Here is a 5,895-nt window from a genome sequence, read left to right as displayed (position 1 = left end):
CTGTCCTTATTTAAATCCACACTACTTTGATCACTATGGCTTTCTAGTATAGTTTGGTAAGTACTAATGAGATAGATACCTTCCAGTTTCTTACTTTTCAGTAAGATTTTAGCTACTCGGAATCTTTTTTGTTTGTTTGTTTGTTTTTTGGGTCACACCCAGCATCATTGAGGGGTTACTCCTGGCTCTGCGCTCAGAAGTTGCTCCTGGAAGGCTCGGGGACCATATAGGATGTCAAGATTTGAACTGGGGTCCGTCCTGTGTTGTCTACATGCAAGGCAAATGCCTTATCACTGTGCTATTGCTCTGGCCCTATTTGGGGTCTTTTATCATTTTATATGAACTAATTTTTGACTTTTCATGAATGTTGTCTGACTTTTGAGAGGGATTGCATTGAATCCGCATAATAGTTTAGTCAAGATGGTCTTTGGGATAATATTGAATCTTCCAACTCAAGAACATGGAATGTTTATCTATTTCCTAAGATCATCTTCTATTTCTTTCTGATGAGCTTTGAAGTTTTCATGTTATAGGTCTTCTACCTCTTCTGCTAAGTTGATTCCAAGGTATTTGGTGTTTTTCTGGACACGATTTTGAATGGAACCAACTCTTCCCTCTTTGTCCTCTGATTTATTATTTGTATATAAGAAAATGCAACCAATTCTTGTGTACTGACTTTGTAGCTGGCCACTTTGCTGTATTGGTTTATTGTTTCAAGGAGTCTTTTAATTTTTGGTGGACTTGTTCTGGTCTTGTGTTTGGCAGCATTAACCCATGTCTGCTCACTGACCAAGGTCCATAGTTTATCAAGATTGACAATTGGGGAGACACTTTGATTTCTCTTTAAGTGATGTTGCCTTATACCCACTTTCCAAAGTAACTTGGATGCTATTTGTCAAAGTTGACCTTGACCTCCTGGGTGTTTCTAGTGCTTGATGATGTGGCCATGGCTCATGTGACCCCTATGTTTTCATATCTCCCCCAGTCTGGATGGCCCATTGGCTAGCAAAATGAAAGAGTGCCCTGTAGATTTAAATAACCAGCCTCATTTCAGAACAAAATTATTTTCATTTTTCTCAACAAAATTCATCTCTACCTCCCAGCTCCATGACAAGGTAGGGACATATGGACTGTCTGGGAACTGGTGCCTGGGACCTGATTACCCCCCTTCCTGCCTGCTTGCCTGCCCAACAGAAGCTGTCCTTAAACAGGCTGTTTGATCCCATTGTCCATGTCACCCTCTTGGGTGAGAAGCTGCTTCAACTCCCTGAAGGTTGTGGGAGTCACTAACCTTGGCCTCATCCAACTCTCTCACACTGGGAGACAACTGCAGACCTTAAATAATGAAGATGAGGAATCCACTTGATTTGACAGATGATGACAAACTTCCTGAAAAGACCTTGCCTCCAAGTTTAGGCACTCTCTCTAATCTCCCACAGGGGGTATTGTTGCAAAGTCACATAGACTGGGAAGTGCAGCCAATTGATGAAAATAAGTGAATTCCCACAAGGGAAAAGAAAATAGGAAACCACTCCAGTCAGAAATTGCTGATCCAAAGATCATAGTGAAAGAAATAAAAGACACTAGAGATACTATGGTAGGTCTACACTATGGAATACTACGCAGCTGTTGAAAAAATAAAGTAATGAAAAATGAAGTAATGAAATTTGCTTATCCATGGAAGGACATGGAGAGTATTATGCTAAGTAAAACGAATGAGAGGGAAAGGGATAGATATAGAATGATTGCACTATTTGTGGGCTATTAAAAAGAGTATGGTATTGGGACCAGAGAGATAGCATGGAGGCAAGGCATTTGCCTTTCATGCCGAAGTTCATTGGTTTGAATCCTGGCATCCCATATGGTCCCCCGAGCCTGCTGGGAGAGATTTCTGAGCATAGACCCAGGAGTAATCCCTGAGCGCTGCCAGGTGTGACCCAAAAACCAACCAACAAAACAAAACAAAAATACATGTTAGAAATAGTATGGTATTAATAACTAAAGAATATAGAATAGAATAGAATAGAATAGAATAGAATAGAATAGAATAGAATAGAAACAAGAATAGAAACAAGGACCAGGAGAACCAGTCCATGGTAGGAAGTTTGCCACAAATAGAGGGGGAATTCAAGAGGGGGAATTCAGTTAGGGTATAAAGGTACCAAACAAGGATAATTGGAAATGATCACTCTGGACAAGAACTGAGTGCTGAAAGAAGATAAAGTGATATTCACAATCACAGTGTCTAAAATGTGAGAGGGGAGAGAGAGAACGAGAGAGAGTGAGAGAGAGAGAGAGAGCAAGAGAGAGAGAGAGAGGAGTGAGAAGATAAATGTAGGTAGGCAGGAGAGAGGACGGGGTGAGATTGGGAGGGAAATTGTGAACATTTAGAACTGTGTATCTCACAGTGATTCACACAAAGAATTTATTTATAAAAAATAACACTAGAGGGGCTGAAGTAATAGCACAATGGGTAGGGCATTCACCTTGCATGCAGCTGACCCAGGTTCAATCCCCAGCATCCCATATGGTTATTCGAGCACCTCCAGGAATAACCCGAGTACAGAGTCAGAAGTAACCTCTAAGCACTTCTGGATGTGGTCTCAAAACAAAACAACAACAACAACAAAAGTCACTATAGAGGGAATAAACAGCACAATAGCAGAGCAGAGGAACAAATCAGAGTACTAGGAGACAAGTGGTATGAAACCATATAAAAAGAACAAATGAGGGAAGAAGTGAAGAAAACATTGTTGATCTATAGGAAAGTTAAAGAGATATAATATCTGAATTACAGGGGTTGCAGAAGGAGGGGAGAGATGGAGGAAGAAGTTTTTGGTGAGAAAAATCATAGTTGACTGTTACCCAACCCCCATTCTTCCTGTGTAACCTTATCTACAAGAAAGACCTGCCCATTTCTGGGCGGAGTCTTTGAGGGGTTACAAAAGGTTTGGCTGGCATTTTTCTACTGTTGATAACTTCTCCAATATGAAAATCAGTATAGAGTCCCAAATCTGGGAAGCTCCAAGAATATCAATCAGAACCAATCCAAACAGGAAAGCACAAAAACACCTCATAATTAGTGACAGGAGCCAGGCTTAGAGATAAAATTCTGAGAGAATAAGAGAAATTCCAAAAATCACCTCTCAGGGAGTCTCTGTTAGAACCACAGTAGATATGTGGATGGAAACTGTGCAGCCTAGGGTGAATGGTATGGCATAACTCATGCACTGATTGCACTAAGCAACTAAGAAGAATCCTCGATCTGCAAGGTAATGACTCATCAGTGGCACAATATAAAACTGGGAAAATTCTTGACAAACAACAGCGAAAGAAATTCACTAAGTAGCCACACAAGATGCATGAAATGGTCTTATTGAAAAGGCCAAAACAAACCCCCAACCCCCCCCCAAAACCCAATATGACCATAGAAACATCCCTATAAAGGAAGATGTCATTAAGTTCAATTATTTTTAATAATTTTACAAGCTATTAATGACCTGAACTAGCCAGTTCCAAGAAAGAGAGAAGCTGATTGGACCCCAAAATTAAATCCAATCTTCTGCTGCTTAGAAGAAACTCACTTGCAGAGTCAAGATATACATAGGCGGGGCCGGCGCGGTAGCGCTAGAGGAAAGGTGTCTGCCTTGCCTGCACTAGCCTAGGACAGACCGCGGTTCGATCCCCCAGTGTCCCATATGGTCTCCCCAAGACAGGAGCGACTTCTGAGGGCATAGCCAGGAGTAACCCCTGAGCATCACCGGGTGTGGCCCAAAAACCAAAAAAAAAAAAAAAAAAAAAAGATATACATAGGCTCCGGGGTCAGGGAGATAGTACAGTGGGTAGGGTGTTTTCTTCGCACATGGGTGACTTGGATGTCCCCAACATCCCATATGGTCCCCTAGCATGACCAGGAGTAATTCCTAAATTAAGAACCTGGAGTAACCCCTGAGCACTACAGCATATGGCTTAAAGACCAAAATCAGGGGCTGGAGAGATAGCCTGAAGATAGGGTGTTTGCCTTGCATGCAGAAGGACAGTAGTTTGAATTCCGGCATTCCATATGGTCACTAAGCCTGCCAGGAGCGATTTCTGAGTGTAGAGCCAGGAGTAATCCCTGAGGGCTGCTGGGTGTGACCTAAAAACCAAAAACTAAAAAACAAAAAACAAAAAAGCAAAAACAAAAACAAAAAAAGTAAAAACCAAACCCAAAGTATAAGGCTTCAAAGCAGTAGGTCAAAAAGGTCAGGGAATGGCCATATTTATATTAGAAAAATAGGCTTGAATCTAGAAAAGGTAATAAAATATAGAAACAGACACTATATAATGATCAAAGTGTCTATCTCAAGTAGAGGTAGCACTCATGATTATATATGTGTCACTAAACTGCAAATCAAAGTCTCTAAAAGGAAAACAAAAGGAAGAGAGAAAAGAGAGAGAGATGAGAGAGAGAAAGAGAGAATGTCTGCCCCAGAGACTAGAAGGTAAGAGGGCAGGGGGAAGGGTGAGAGAGAAACTGGGGCTATAGGTGGCGGGAATATGCACTGGTGAAGGTTGTTATATGTTATATGACTGTAACTCAATCATGAACAACCTTATCTGTGAAAAAAACAGCAACTGTAATATGAACAAACTTATAACTACGGTGTTTAAATAAAAAGAAACGTATGTGGGTGTGTATGTGCTGAACAGAGGAGCATCCAAATATGCCAAACACCTGCTAACAGCCAGGAAACTTTAATATCAATCTGCCACCCTTGGAAAGATCAACCAGGTAGAGACAAGAAGAAAACTGCAGCCTGAAAGGAAGAACTAGAAGAGATGGGCTTCATAGACATTATATGTCTAATAGCTTAGTAGAAGTTTCTAGGGCTCTCTATCCTCCCAATGCTCAGTACAGATTCTTTCAGTGTTCATGGATCACTACCAAGGATAGACCACATGCTGGGACACAAAGCATCTAAAAAAAATAAATAAAAGACAAGAAAATAGAAATTACATCAAGTACTCTCTCGGAGCATAATACTCTGAAATTGGAAATAAACCACAAATAGCTGGGAATATCTCAAATGCTTGGAAATTGGACAACACTCTACTGAATAACCATTGGGTCAAACATGAAGTTAAGCAAGATAAAGCCGGGCTGGTGAGATAGTATAGTGGACAGGGTGCTTGCCTTGGTAGATCTGGGTTCAATCCTGGCACCACACATGGTCCCCTGTACCCCACCAAGAGTTATTGTTGAATATAGAGCCAGGCGTAAGCCCTGAACACAGTCAGGTTTGGCCCAAAAATGGAAAGGTGAGGTGAGGAGAGGAGAAAAGAGGAGAGAAGAGGAGAGGAGAGATGAGGAGGAGAGGAGAGGAGGAGAGAAGAGGAGAGGGAGAAGAGAGGAGAGGAGGAGAGATGAGGAGAGGAGAGGGGAGGAGGGAGAAGGGAAGAGAGGAGAGGAAAGGAGAGAGAAAAAGAAAGGAGGAGAGAGGAAAGGAAAGATGGAGAGAGAAAAGGAAAGGAAAGGAAAAAAGAAAGAAAAGGAAAGGAAATAATTCTGGGTTCCAAAGCATATGGAAAACAGAAAAAAATAATAACTGTACTATGTACTATAGCACTGCAGACCTTGATAAGAAAATAAGAATAAGGGGCCGGGAAGGTGGCGCTAGAGGTAAGGTGTCTGCCTTGCAAGCGCTAGCGTAGGATGGACCGCGGTTCGATCCCCCGGTGTCCCATATGGTCCCCCCAAGCCAGGGACAATTTCTGAGTGCATAGCCAGGAGTAACCCCTGAGCATCAAAATGGGTGTGGCCCAAAAACCAAAAAAAAAAAAAAAAAAAAAAAGAAAATAAGAATAAGCATAAATAAATGACGACCACACACTTCAAAACATTAGTATAAAGGG

This window comes from Suncus etruscus, chromosome 3 (assembly GCF_024139225.1).
Source record: "Suncus etruscus isolate mSunEtr1 chromosome 3, mSunEtr1.pri.cur, whole genome shotgun sequence".
In the NCBI taxonomy this organism is placed as follows: domain Eukaryota; kingdom Metazoa; phylum Chordata; class Mammalia; order Eulipotyphla; family Soricidae; genus Suncus; species Suncus etruscus.
This window is presented reverse-complemented; position numbering follows the sequence as displayed.